Source organism: Lepidochelys olivacea (genome assembly GCF_965140295.1).
Source record: "Lepidochelys olivacea isolate rLepOli2 genome assembly, chromosome: 20".
Lineage (NCBI taxonomy): Eukaryota > Metazoa > Chordata > Testudines > Cheloniidae > Lepidochelys > Lepidochelys olivacea.
In genome coordinates, this window is record NC_140430.1 from 4,354,519 (window position 1) to 4,369,767 (window position 15,249).

At 46.9% G+C, this 15,249-nt stretch overlaps 1 protein-coding gene across 4 annotated transcripts in view; it reads right to left on the reverse strand.

Moving 5' to 3' along the window:
* Positions 1–15,060, reverse strand: part of SLC11A2 (solute carrier family 11 member 2) — a 44,277-nt gene extending 29,217 nt beyond the window's left edge. For 2 of the 4 annotated variants that reach the window (XM_084610034.1, XM_084610031.1), the window contains exon 1: positions 14,968–15,060. The gene's annotated coding sequence lies outside the window, so the exon portion shown is untranslated. Of the gene's footprint in view, positions 1–654; positions 674–7,593; positions 7,613–14,967 lie in introns of those variants that run through there. The other 2 variants (XM_084610033.1, XM_084610032.1) reach the window with 2 other exon arrangements.
* Positions 15,061–15,249: the final 189 nt, after the last annotated feature.

Consider the following 15,249-nt stretch of genomic DNA (forward strand, 5'->3'; position numbering starts at 1 on the left):
TAAGGCAACTTAACCAGGTTGTAACCCCCCTCAGAGAGGGGTACTACCTCCTGGAAAGGCTCACATATACTAGTTCAAACTAGATTCTCCAGAGACCAACAGATAAAGAAAGCACTTTTGGGTACATAGCCTGAGTTTAAACTGACTCAAGGCCTTCTTTCTGATCCAGAAAACAGACAGGAGCTTCTGTTCAAGGGGGGCCCACAATCCTTCCCGGGAAGGTCTGGAAGGACTTTGGCCTACAGAGGCTCCATAAGACTGATGGGTGACCTCTGGTAAGCTTATTAGCATGCATGTAGTGTTTTGGTTTTTTTAAAAATGTTTTCTCTATAATGCTGTTACCTTAAGAAGCAATGTGCTTACTTATAAAGAGCTGTGTGGTAATTCATAACTGCTGGCCAATACATTGTTCATAGCCTTCAAACAGAAAGTAAAGAGCAGACACTGGCCTCTTTAGGCAGTCTGGCTTACTGGGAATGTCACAGTGTAGGCAGGGAATGGTGCAGCCTGGAGAAACCCTGGTCAGGAGGGAGAGAGACCTGGATACCCACCCCAGAGAGGTGACAGCTGAGGACCCAGAAGCCTAGAATGCGTGCACTTGATGGATCACAGAAGGGAAACATAGAAGCGGTTGCCCTGAATTGTGACACTTACAAACAATGAAACCACAACAGGGAAGCAGGAAAGAATGGAAATTCCTTTATGTGTAGAACTGGCAACCACACATCCTACGCTATGGGGCTGTGGTTTAAGGATTGAGATCACGTTCATCACCATGGCATCAGAATGCTCTTCTAATGGCACTAAATGGCCAGTCAGGACCTCTTCCTGTGCCTATTTTTAAAAATGAAAATGTAGGAGATTTAGAAGGAGGCCAGAATTGGGTGCAGAGTTTCAGATGAAAGCTGGCATCCTCCCTAAATATTAACATGTCAACTTAAAAAAAATCCCAATGATATATTCAAGTCCCGATAACATCTAAGCATGGTATGTAAAGCACTTAATGTCCTCAAAGCCTGTTATATAGTAACAGGGTATTTTTGCTCCTGGGACAATGCCATATATTGGCAATGTTATCTTCCTAAATTCCATCTTAATGTGGGCATACAAGGAAAATGCCAGTTGGATGTTAACATTAAGTGAATTTGTGCCATAGTTAAGGTGTTCAAAGCATAATTACAGTTCATACATTCCATTCTGAACAAACCAGCACAGCTAATGTGTAGATGACGTTGTAAAAGAACAGACTTCAGCTCATTCACAGCAATTTGCTCAGTTGAAATGTCTCCGTTCCTTTTCTGCAGGAAAGGCAACCCTACTATTTATCTACTCAAGTATGCTCAAGATTTTAAATGGTTTATTCTAGAACAACAGATTAATGCAAAGTAAACACTGTTCTGTGAGCTCTATGCACCTCACGGTTCTCAATGAAATTTGCTAGTGCCACTTTAGACAAATTAGTTGTTTGCTCTTCACGTCACTAGCAAGCACATTTGCTCACTTTAGATGAGGGCCTACAGAAGTTCAGACTGTCTGTTTCAGTGCCTGGCACAGCACTTCAGATTTCATTTGCAATGTACAAAGGCTGCAATATTTTGGTGCAATGCTTTAGCTTTCACCTGCTCTGCAAGTGGAAAAAAAAAATCCTCCTATGGATCATCACCTCTTCCAACTCTGCAGGCACAAGAGGACCAGACAATTGGTGATCCTAGTTTGAAAGCTATTGTTTTGTAATGCTGACAGACCCCGGTCGTCCGTGGGCAGGATCAAACCAGGGATCTCTGGAGCTTAGTGCATGAGCCTCTACCGCATGAGCTAAAGCCAACTGCCTGGTAGCTAAGGCTGTAGAGCAGACTCAATCTCTCTCTAAGCGGTCTCGGTGCCACTAGATGGGACAGAACACCACACTCAGGAGGTGTGTGGGTTACACGTGCAATATACTCTTGTGGTCTTAAAAGCAGCAGAATTCCATAGAAACCCACATCCGTTACAGAAATGAATGCTGTTGTGGTAATTAAAATAGTTAGGTGAAATAATCACCTTGATCCAATGATGTGGAAACTACCACAGTCTGCAGCAGTTTCAACAGCACCACCAAGACTGAATGATTGGATATAGCATCAGCAAGATTTGATGCCAAAGAGATTCTTTTAGATCAAAAGTACAGTAGTTCTGCCTTGGACTTAGTTGTTAGTTTGCCTAAGCAGTTCCCTCCTAGATGGACACCCATCTTCAAGGCTAGATCAAAGTTTTACCCACCTTAGTTATGTGAGCATGTGACTTGTCTTCTTTACTGCTCTTTCAGAACAAGAGCTGCAAATGATTTTTATACTTGAATCTTAAGCAGCCACCACCGACAAAACAATTCTCTTTGCTGGTGTACAAAAGCCAGCAACAAATGCAAGCGCATCCTACAGAACAGTCTGAAAAACTCCAATACCATGGTAATTTGCCAGAACAGGGCAGAGAGGCTAAACAGGCGACTGTGTGATGTGCAAGTGATCCCAAACTGGCCAGGACAGTTCTGTCTTAGAGAGGGTCACTGACTACAATGGATGTGATTTACCAGAGTATAAAACTTGCTGTTGCTCAGGTAGGTCAGGTCAACCATCCAGACCAGCTGGAGAAAGATCTTGACTGATTTTCTACAGGATAGTAGAGACAGCTTTCAGCACAGTTTACCTTACAGTGGAGTAGATGTAGTCACTATGGGTAAAGTGTTAGGCTCCCTAAGTCACTTAGGTGCTTCTGAAGTCCCATTTTCAAAGGTAATTTAGGCACTTAAAAGCCTAAGTCTTGCTGACTTTCAATGAGACTTGGGAACTTTTGAAAATTTTATCCATTGCTCTACAGAAGCCTATTTACAGAACACAATCCTCACACATCCTCCCTCTGAATTTTAAAGCTTTACAGATTTATTTTTAGAAGCCATTCTGATGAAATCTTAATTCTAAAACCTAATAGAACGGATTCCTCAATACATTGTGTTTCCCTCAAAACAAGGTCCCCAGAAGGAAATTACTTATTTCTGCAGCAAGTTCTATTAACACCAGCCTCAGAGAGGTTAATAAAGGCAAAAGGGAAGATGATCACATGACAAACATTCGTTACAGAAAGACACTGACCTAAATATCTCCTTGCAAAACACATTTCTCTTTGGGTGTGAGATAAACCATTTCCCTCCTATCTCTGCTGTCAAGCTACAAACCCTGGCCCAGTTTAAACTCTCATGAAACATTCATTCACTATGCCTGTCCTCCTTTGTTCAGACAGCAAATGCTTAAGTATGAAAGCTTGAAAGCATTGTTCACTGACCACGCTTCCTCAGCTCTCATCCCCTAATGCCCCTACTCTATTTGCGCTACATTGATGACATCATCATCTGGACCCATAGAAAAGAAGCCCTTGAGGGATTCCACCATGATTTCAACAATTTCCATCCCACCATCAACCTCAGCCTGGACCAGTCCACATAGGAAATCCACTTCCTGGACACTACACTGCTAATAAGCGATGCTCAAATAAACACCACCCTATACTGGAAACCTACTGACCGCCATACTTACCTACATGCCTTCAGCTTTCATCCAGACCATACCACACGATCCATTGTCTACAGCCAAGCTCTACGATACAACCGCATTTGCTCCAACCCCTCAGACAGAGACAAACACCTACAAGATCTCTATCAAGTGTTCTTACTACTACAATACCGACCTGCTGAAGTGAAGAAACAGATTGACAGAGCCAGAAGAGTAGCCAGAAGTTACCTACTACAGGACAGGCCCAACAGAGAAAACAGAACGCCGCTAGCCATCACCTTCAGCCCCCAACTAAAACCTCTCCAGCGCATCATCAAGGATCTACAACCTATCCTGAAGGACGACCCATCACTCTCACGGATCTTGAGAGACAGGCCAGTCCTTGCTTACAGACAGCCCTCCAACCTGAAGCAAATACTCACCAGCAACCACACACCACACAACAAAAACACTAACCCAGGAACCTATCCTTGCAACAAAGCCCGTTGCCGACTGTGTCCACATATCTATTCAGGGGACACCATCATAGGGCCTAATCACATCAGCCACACTATCAGAGGCTCGTTCACCTGCACATCTACCAATGTGATATATGTCATCATGTGCCAGCAATGCCCCTCTGCCATGTACATTGGCCAAACCGGACAGTCTCTACGTAAAAGAATAAATGGACACAAATCAGATGTCAAGCATTATAACATTCAAAAACCAGTCGGAGAACACTTCAATCTCTCTGGTCACACGATTACAGACCTAAAAGTCGCAATTCCTCAACAAAAAAACTTCAAAGACAGAATCCAATGAGAGATTGCTGAACTGGAATTAATTTACAAACTGGACACCATTAAATAAAGCTTGAATAAAGACTGGGAGTGGATGTAATAGTAAAACTATTTCCCCATGTTTATTTTCCTCCCCTACTGTTCCTCAGACTTTCTTGTCAAGTGCTGGAAATGACCCACCTTGATTATCACTACAAAAGGTTTCCTCCTGCTGGTAATAGCTCACCTTACCAGATCACTCTTGTTACAGTGTGTATGGTTTCAGAGTAACAGCCGTGTTAGTCTGTATTCGCAAAAAGAAAAGGAGTACTTGTGGCACCTTAGAGACTAACCAATTTATTAGAGCATAAGCTTTCGTGAGCTACAGCTCACTTCATCAGATGCATATCGTGGAAACTGCAGCAGACTTTATATATACACAGAGAATATGAAACAATACCTCCTCCCACCCCACTGTCCTGCTGGTAATAGCTTATCTAAAGTGATCACCAGGTGGGCCATTTCCAGCACAAATCCAGGTTTTCTCACCCTCCACCCCCACCCCACAAATTCACTCTCCTGCTGGTGATAGCCCATCCAAAGTGACAACTCTTTACACAATGTGCATGACAATCAAGTTGGGCTATTTCCTGCACAAATCCAGGTTTTCTCACATCCCCCCCACCCCCATACACACACAAACTCACTCTCCTGCTGGTAATAGCTCATCCAAACTGACCACTCTTCGAGTTTAAATCCAAGTTAAACCAGAACATCTGGGGGGGGGGGGGTAGGAAAAAACAAGAGGAAATAGGCTACCTTGCATAATGACTTAGCCACTCCCAGTCTCTATTTAAGCCTAAATTAATAGTATCCAATTTGCAAATGAATTCCAATTCAGCAGTTTCTCGCTGGAGTCTGGATTTGAAGTTTTTTTGTTTTAAGATAGCGACCTTCATGTCTGTGATTGCGTGACCAGAGAGATTGAAGTGTTCTCCGACTGGTTTATGAATGTTATAATTCTTGACATCTGATTTGTGTCCATTTATTCTTTTACGTAGAATCCGATGAAGTGAGCTGGAGCTCACGAAAGCTCACGCTCAAATAAATTGGTTAGTCTCTAAGGTGCCACAAGTCCTCCTTTTCAGGTTTCAGAGTACCAGCTGTGTTAGTCTGTATTCGCAAAAAGGAGTACTTGTGGCACCTTAGAGACTATCCACTGAATGAATCATAGAATATCAGGGTTGGAAGGGACCTCAGGAGGTCATCTAGTCCAATCTCCTGCTCAAAGCAGGACCAATCCCCAATTTTTGCCCCAGATCCCTAAATGGCCCCCTCAAGGATTGAACTCACAATCCTGGGTTTAGCAGGCAAATGCTCAAACCACTGAGCTATCCCTCCCCCCCATGTATCCGATGAAGTGAGCTGTAGCTCACGAAAGCTTATGCTCAAATAAATTGGTTAGTCTCTAAGGTGCCACAAGTACGCCTTTTCTTTTTAGGTCAGAATAAAAGATCTAATGGTCTCTTCTGGCTTTAAAAATCTATGAGTTTGTTTAGATAAGCCCCTCCAGCCAAATTCTTAGTGATGTCCTGTGGATCTCTGCGGAAAGCCATGTTTTTGCCCTCTTGGGTCAGAGTAACAATTTGTGGGTTTTATTTTGTGTATGACATTCCCAGTAATGCAACATATCCACATGCTGATCACACACAACTCCCTGGAATTAAATCAAAAGGATAGTCAGGCCTGTGAATGCCAATACAACAGGGAAGGCAGTGTCAGGTGGATAAGGAAAGATTTAGAGCCTGTAGCTCCCCTCAAAAGGAGGAATCCATTTTTGAGGCTGATTACTAGGTTACACAGTTCCATCAGGCATTTCTGCTTCAGATAATTTTTTATCCCAACTACCTTGCTCTAGAATGCGAAGAGCAACAGTTTCTGTGTGCACGCCTCCTTGAACTGTAAAAGTTCCAACAGGTAATTGGAAGGTGTGTCGTACTCTGGATTATTATTCTCCACACCCTCTGAAGGTGCTCTAGTCCACAAGGCAAATACAGTACCTCTTTTGTTTAGACATCCAATACCTCTTTCAGCAAACAACAGACCATTCTCCTGCACAAATCCTGAACCACTACTTATCAAGTTACATACTTCAGTCCAGCGAGTCCTTCCTTTTTACTGGCATTTCTAGGGTTCTGCAATTCTGCTTCCCAACAGCAGTGAACTGGAAATCATGAATAGCTGATGACTGCTAGCCAGTCATTATCATAAGATGGGGATGTATATTAGACAAGGGGGAACCCGGTCTAGTAACATACCAAAAGCATGTAGGGTTACAGAGGCTCTTGCAGTTGGTGCTGGAATTTGATCTTTCCTGGCTTTCCGCTGGCCATGTGACCTCTCGATGCTGGAGCAGTTACTGGTTTTTAAGATGGCTTCAGCCAGAATGGAGGATCCCTCCTCCGAACTCTGAGCAGGGCCATATGGTTATTTTACCCATATCTGTAGGGTGACCAGATGTCCCGATTTTATAGGGACAGCCCCGATATTCGGGGCTTTTTCTTATGTAAGTACCTATTATTCCCCCCATCCCCTGTCCCGATTTTAAACCACTTGCTCACTGGTCATCCTATCTGGGCATTTATACAGTGCTCACCCACAGTGGTATCCCACCATCTTTCAGCATCATTACACACTTATATGGGGGAAACAGCTATACTTCTTTACAGCTCATTATTTGTACTGTGGGAGCAGCTAAGAGCCCCAGTCATGGACTCCACTGTACTAGGCCCTGTCCAAACATAGGACCAAAACATAGATTCATAGATACTAAGGTCAGAAGGGACCATTATGATCATCTAGTTTGACCTCCTGCACAACGCAGGCCACGGAATCTCACCCACCCACTCCTGCGAAAAGACTCTCACCTCTGTCTGAGCTATTGAAGTCCTCAAATCGTGGTTTAAAGACTTCAAGGAGCAGCAAGTGACCCGTGCCCCATGCTACAGAGGAAGGCGAAAAACTTCCAGGGCCTCTTCCAATCTGCCCTGGAGGAAAATTCCTGGTCCCTGTCCCCAAAAGTTTACAGTCGAATCCCTCTGGTATATCCAGTTAGCTGTTCACCCTCCATTATACAGCTAGCCCCCCATAGCGTGACCCTCTCCAGCCCTCCTGGGACTTCCCAGCACCTACAACTTTCTGTGCCAGTTACCACCTGAAGAAGAGCTCTGCGTAAGCTTGTCTCTCTCACCAACAGAAGTTGGTCCAATAATAGATATTACTTCACCCACCTTGTCTCTCTAATGTCCTGTGACTGACACTGCTACATCACTAGAAGTTTTCACTAGTCAGTTCTTCTTGACCAAGTGAGAGAGTCAATGTCCGGACGACAGAACTGTCTCTTTCCTCTCTGTGAAAGCTTTTGCCCTCCCAAAGCAGTTTCTTTATAGCATTCCCCCTTGTTATCTGGGCAGTTTCAACACACAAAGACATTCTGATGACCAGAGATAAGGGGGAGTGGAGTGGAAAAGATGATTCAGCAAGGCAGCTAGGCAGCTGACTATGGGTAAAATCAGCTTCTCCTGAACAAGTGGCTTAAATTGCCCTTGAGGGGGTTAAATTAACCTCATCCCTGGCAGTTACATCACTTCTTAAAATACTGCCAATACCATCTACCATTTCCAGTTCAGAGCAAAGGCCATGACAGCAAGGGTCTCTGAGCTCTTCTATTAACACCACAACTATAAGTTAGTTACCAATGGGCCCCATGCGAAGGGGCAACCCAGCCCCTAGGCTGGGATTATTGTATTGTAGTTCCAGATTTTGCTCATCATTGTTCTAACCAAATTGTGCTTTTATTGCAGAAAGAAAGATAGAGACTATTTTAAAAAATACCTGTTTCTCTCTACGTGAAATCAGAACCCACCAGGTTTTAGCACTCAGCAGAGTAGTCTGCAGCTGCCCCTATGAGACTGTTCTGTGTTTGTAGAGCCTGTAACACAATGGGGTCCCAGTTCACAACAAATACAATACAAATAATAATATTAGGATGCTGCTAGGGGAAAGGGAGCACAGTAGCCCGGGCGGCCCCTGGACCAGCCTCACTGACCACTGCAGAAGACACCGAGGTCCTGGAAAGTCACGGAATCCGTGACTTCCGTGACAGACTCTCAGCCTTAATTATGATATGAGGCCACACAGCCAGTTAATCTCCCAGCTAACTGTTACCAGTCATAAGAACGCCCATACTGGGTCAGACCAAAGGTCCATCTTCCCCAGTATCCTGTCTTCCAACAGTGGTCAATGCCAGGTGCCCCAGAGGGAATGAACAGAACAGGTAATCATTAAGTGATCCATCCCCTGTTGCCCATTCCCAGCTTCTGGCAAACCGAGCCTAGGGACACCATCCTTGCCCACCCTGGCTAATAGCCATTGATGGACCTATCCTCCATGAATTTATCTAGTTCTTTTTTAACCATTAATAGTCTTGGCTTTCACAACATTCTCTGGCTAAGAGTTCCACAGATTGACTGTGCGTTGTTTCCACGATATGCATCTGAGGAAGTGAGCTGTAGCTCACGAAAGCTTATGCTCTAATAAATTGGTTAGTCTCTAAGGTGCCACAAGTCCTCCTTTTCTTTTCACTGTGCGTTGTGTGAAGAAATACTTCCTTTTGTTTGTTTTAAACCTGCTGTCTATTAATTTCATTTGGTGACCCGCTAGTTCTTGTGTTATGAGGAGTAAACAACACTTCCTTATTTACTTTCTCCACACCAGTCATGATTTTATAGACCTCTATCATATCCCCCCCTAGTTGTCTCTTTTCCAAGCTGAAAAGTCCCAGTTTTATTCATCTCTCCTCATATGTCCTCCTTATTCATCCTATGGAAGCTGTTCCATACCCCTAATAATTTTTGTTGCCCTTTTCTGAACCTTTTCCAATTCTAATATATATATTTTTTGAGATGGGGCGACCACATCTGCACGCAGTATTCAGATGGGCATACCATGGATTTATATAGAGGCAATATGGTATTTTCAATCTTATTATCTATCCCTTTCTTAATGATTCTCAACATTGTTAGCTTTTTTGACTGCTGCTGCACATTGAGTGGATATTTTCAGAGAACTATCCACAATGACTCCAAGATCTCTTTCTTGAGTGGTAACAGATAATTTAGACCCCATCATTTTATATGTATCGTAACAGATTGATAGAGCCAGAAGAGTTCCCAGAAGTTACCTACTACAGGGCAGGCCTAACAAAGAAAATAACAGAACGCCACTAGCAGTCACCTTCAGCCCCCAACTAAAACCCCTCCAACGCATTATCAAGGATCTACAACCTATCCTGAAGGATAACCCAACACTCTCACAAATCTTGGGAGACAGGTCAGTCCTTGCCTACAGATAGCCCCCCAACCTGAAGCGAATACTCACCAGCAACCACATACCACACAACAGAACCACTAACCCAGGAACCTATCCTTGCAACAAAGCCCGTTGCCAACTGTGTCCACATTTCTATTCAGGGGACACCATCATAGGGCCTAATCACATCAGCCACACTATCAAAGGCTCGTTCACCTGCACATCCACCAATGTGATATATGCCATCATGTGCCAGCAATGCCCCTCTGCCATGTACATTGGGCAAACTGGACAGTCTCTACGTAAAAGAATAAATGGACAAATCAGATGTCAAGAATTATAACATTCAAAAACCAGTCGGAGAACACTTCAATCTCTCGGGTCACTCGGTTTCTGATCTCAAAGTGACTATCCTTCAACAAAAAACTTCAAAAACAGACTCCACCGAGAGACTGCTGAATTGGAATTAATTTGCAAATTGGATACAATTAACTTAGGCTTGAATAGAGACTGGGAATGGTTGAGTTATAAAAAGTAACCTATTTCCCCTTGTTTATTCCTTCGCCCCCCCCCCCCAGACATTCTTGTTAAACCCTAGATTTGTGCTGGAAATGGCCCACCTTGATTATCATACACATTGTAAGGAGAGTGATCACTTTAGATAAGCTATTACCAGCAGGAGAGTAGGGTGGGGGGAGAGAAAATCTTGTAGTGAGAAACACCCATTTTTTCATTGTTTGTGTGTATAAAAACATCTTCTGTATTTTCCACAGTATGCATCCGATGAAGTGAGCTGTAGCTCACGAAAGTTTATGCTCAAATAAATTGGTTAGTCTCTAAGGTGCCACAAGTACTCCTTTTCTTTTTGTGAATACAGACTAACATGGCTGCTACTCTGAAAGTTGGGATTATGTTTTCCAATGTGTATTAATTTGCATTTATCAACACTGAATTTCATCCGCCATTTTGTTGCCCAGTCACCCAGTTTTGAGAGATCCCTTTGTAGATCTTCGCACACTGCCTAGGACTTAACTATCTTGAGTAGTATTTTAGTTATAGGAGAATGAAACCCACTTTCCATTATCATCCCTTTTTAGATATTTCAGCACCAACAGAGCAGAACGCCTCCCTTCACCCAGGCTCAGCGGGGCAAAGAGGGGGGAATGGCCATCCATCCCTCACACACACACCCCTTGGGAGACACAGACACAATGATCCCAAACCCTTTCTGCACTCAGGTCTCTAGCGTGTCTCAAAAGAACAGTGGGTAATGACATATAATTTTAAGATTTAGCCTTTCCTTTTAGTTGTGTTGAAAGCCCCTCCCACTGCAAATGCCCTCACTGAACTAAATTATGAAACCCTCTTTTCAACAATGGTTTCAGTATTCATCACTAAGAGAGCTACAAAGTCATGGCCACCATTTGATGTATTTGAAGACATGATGCATGCATCTCTTCTGCTTTAAACATCTGCTTCTTCATACAGATTCAACTGTCGTTATAACCCAGAACTCATCCTATGTTTAGAGTCGCTCATTTTAGGATTGCAGGCTGCTTTGGAAGAAAAACATAGATGCTGATCTGTTGAGCAAGGAGATCAGGAAATGAATGAGAGCATGTCTCCTGCTCCAGGTGTGTTCCAAAAGGACTTAGGGAGAGGTTAAACCACTCTGATCTTATTTCAGAGGAGCAGCCGTGTTAGTCTGTATTCGCAAAAAGAAAAGGAGTACTTGTGGCACCTTAGAGACTAACCAATTTATTTGAGCATAAGTTTTTTATTTATGCTCAAATAAATTGGTTCATCTCTAAGGTGCCACAAGTACTCCTTTTCTTTCTCTGATCTTAGTATCCTTTCAACAAGCATCTGGATCTTAGTGGGAGTCCTGTGTTGGTTTCACTATGGGAATGCTCCACCCAAAAGTTCTGCTTATACCTGAACCTTCACTATTTGCTCTTGAAGGTTAGGCACAGGAGTTCCAGATGTGGATATAAACTTTTGAAGGATTACAATGACCTGTCCTGGGCTGAGCCTGGCATTATGCTGTATTGTGTTAGCCAAAAAGTACTGCACTAGGAGACGGATGTCACTTTTCGTCCCACTTTGCATCACACATAGTGAACACTGGAGTTTGGACTCCTGGACACGTGATGTGGCTTTGTGATAATACTAAGTCAAATAATAGTCCATGTTTCATGGCGAAGACAGGCACAGAGATACATGATGTCACCACATTTCAAACAAAGTATTACATCAGGAGTAGTTAATTATTGTTTTTCACGGTCCAGATTTCTTGGTCAAGGTCCAGATTGCAGAGAAACGTTTTTCACATTGCAAGGACAATAATGATAATAAGTAAATAAAAAGATGCTGCAGTCCATTCAAAAGCGTTTGACGGTCCAGATTTGGCCCGTGGTCTTCCTATTGACTACCCCTGTGTTTCATGATCAACGGTTTTACTCAGTGTCCCTAAACAGTGTGTCCAGTTTTAATACAAAGGTATTTATATAGCACCAACCCTTGCCTATCTAAGCACATTTTGCCCTGCAAGCTAAGCATAGGATCCTGGGAAGTCACCTCTCAAGAGAGCCTTTCTCCTGCCACAAGATACCAGTTGTATAGCACGTAAATACTTTTTATTAGAATCAGAACGAGTTTCCTAGTAGCAGCGGCCTTCTCACAGAACAGAGGCATCAACTGCAACCGCAGCAAGAACAATTGAAGAGCAGTTTCCATGTGGCTGTCTTTGTGCTAGTCGAAACAGTTTAAGCTGCATTTGATTTACAATGTAATCAAACATTTAAAAACAAACAGGGGAGGTGTGAACAGGTGACTAGGAGCCTTCTGGGTTTCTATTCTACCACTAGGAGAGGAGTGGTGGTCAGAGCAGGAGAAATTTGGAGTCAGGACTCCTGGATTCTATCATTGCCTTTGAATCCCTGCAAACAACTTTAGCAAGCCACATCCCCACTGTACCTCAGTTTCTCCATCTGTAAAATAAAGTTAATATTGACTCAGCCAGGATGGATTAGTAGTGTAAGGGAGGGCAAACAAGGGAAGGAGGAATTTTCACAGCAGAGTCACTTGAAGTGAAGTAAAGAGGGCGGGGAGAAAGAAGATTAGACCAAGAAAGAGATGCAAAATTATTTATCTTACATCAAATTATGATCCAAATTAAAAATTCTGGGGAGAAGGGCAGGGCACAGTCACTGATATTGTGTTGCACACATTTCTCTGTATATCATCAGCCTGGCCCTAAGGGCTTTGTACAGTGCTTATTACCATAGCACGTAAGAATTAACGCTATTTAGATTATAAACTCATTGGGCCAGGAATCTTCTCTCTGCCATGGCCTTTAAAGCACAAAGCAGACTTTAGGCACTTTAAAAAAACCCCCACCAACAACAAAAAAGCAGGCTGCAAGATTCAAACTCCATAAACCCAAACACCACCACAGGCTCTGGGACACCACAAGGTCATAGAGCACGTAGGGGAATGCCAGGCCATGCATGCATTGCCATCGTCCTGTTATGCAAGGTCAGTGTCTGGTGTTCTGAATGCAGCAAACCACAAAGGGGCACTGCCCTAAGAAGAGAGCATAAGAATGAGATGAATATAATATATCCTGCTGTACAGACTTGAGTCACAAGTCACCTTCCTCCTCCTCCCCTCATATGGCTGCTGCAACAGCAGTGGAAGCCTCCTGCGACAATGGCCTGTGTATACATTAACCAAACCCCACACGGGTAGGCAACCCCCTCAACCCACCCACAATTCCTCCAAAAGCCCCTGCACCCCCCAGGGTGTCACCTCCTCACTCCCTCAGGGGGGGTACATCATCCCCCCAACACCAGTGCGCTGCTACCTGCTTCCCCATCCCAGGGATTTGCACCAAATCCCCCTAGCCAGTGACCTCTGCTCCCCCACCCCCCCACCGACCTCCCTCTCCCAGGGCACATGCACCACTCCAGAGGCCCCTGCAGTGACAGTTAATACCTCAGCCCCCACCCCCCCACACACACACCCGGGATCCTGGCCCTCCCCCATTGCCAGCTTCACTCCCCACTAGAATCCTCTACTCTCTTGGTACCAATACCGCCCCCCCAGGCACCTCTGCCCCCCCCATGCCAGCTCCTCTCCCACTCCCGCCAGGCACCTCTGCCCCCCCAGGCCAGCTCCTCTCTCCCCTCCACCAGGCACCTCTGCCCCCCCAGGCCAGCTCCTCTCTTCCCCCCCAGACACCTCTGCCCCCCCAGGCCAGCTCCTCTCTTCCCTCCCAGACACCTCTGCCCCCCCAGGCCAGCTCCTCTCTTCCCTCCCAGACACCTCTGCCCCCCCAGGCCAGCTCCTCTCTTCCCTCCCAGACACCTCTGCCCCCCCAGGCCAGCTCCTCTCTTCCCTCCCAGACACCTCTGCCCCCCCAGGCCAGCTCCTCTCTTCTCCCCCAGACACCTCTGCCCCCCCAAGCCAGCTCCTCTCTTCCCTCCCAGACACCTCTGCCCCCCCAGGCCAGCTCCTCTCTTCCCCCCCAGACACCTCTGCCCCCCCCCAGGCACCTCTGCCCCCCCATGCCAGCTCCTCTCCCACTCCCGCCAGGCACCTCTGCCCCCCCAGGCCAGCTCCTCTCTTCCCCCCCAGACACCTCTGCCCCCCCAGGCCAGCTCCTCTCTTCCCCCCCAGACACCTCTGCCCCCCCAGGCCAGCTCCTCTCCCACTCCCGCCAGGCACCTCTGCCCCCCCAGGCCAGCTCCTCTCTTCCCCCCCAGGCACCTCTGCCCCCCCAGGCCAGCTCCTCTCTTCCCCCCCAGGCACCTCTGCCCCCCCAGGCCAGCTCCTCTCTCCCCTCCCCCAGGCACCTCTGCCCCCCCAGGCCAGCTCCTCTCTCCCCTCCCCCAGGCACCTCTGCCCCCCCAGGCCAGCTCCTCTCCCACTCCCGCCAGGCACCTCTGCCCCCCCAGGCCAGCTCCTCTCCCACTCCCGCCAGGCACCTCTGCCCCCCCAGGCCAGCTCCTCTCTCCCCTCCCCCAGGCACCTCTGCCCCCCCAGGCCAGCTCCTCTCTGCCCCCCCAGACACCTCTGCCCCCCCCCGCCAGCTCCTCCCTCCCGCCAGGCACCTCCCCCCCCCCCCGCTAGTGTCTCAACCACCGCAGGCCTCTGTCGGCCTCTGTCCGCCTCCCCCCAGAGGCAGCTCCCGGGTCCCACCCGCTCTGGCTACTCTCCCCCCGCCCCATACTCTGCTCCCCACCCCGGTACCAGCCGCCTCCGCCCCACTCCTCGCCCGCTCCGGCGCTCACCGCCCCGCTCCTGAGCCGCCGCCGCCGCCCGGCCCCGCTGGCCGCCCCGGCCCCATGCCGCCCAGCTCCAGGCCGCGGCGCCGCCGACCCGGCCCCGGCCCTCGGCCCCGCCCCCTGGCCGCCAGGCCCCGCCCCTGCTCCCCGCCCCTTTGTCCCCCGCGGGGGCTGACCCCCGACGCTGCGTGCTGACGTAGCGGGGTTACGCTGACGCCGCTCGCCCGTCAAACTGAGACGGGCGGGGGCGCGCGCGCCTGCGGGGAGCCGAGCCGCGCCGCGCCGCGC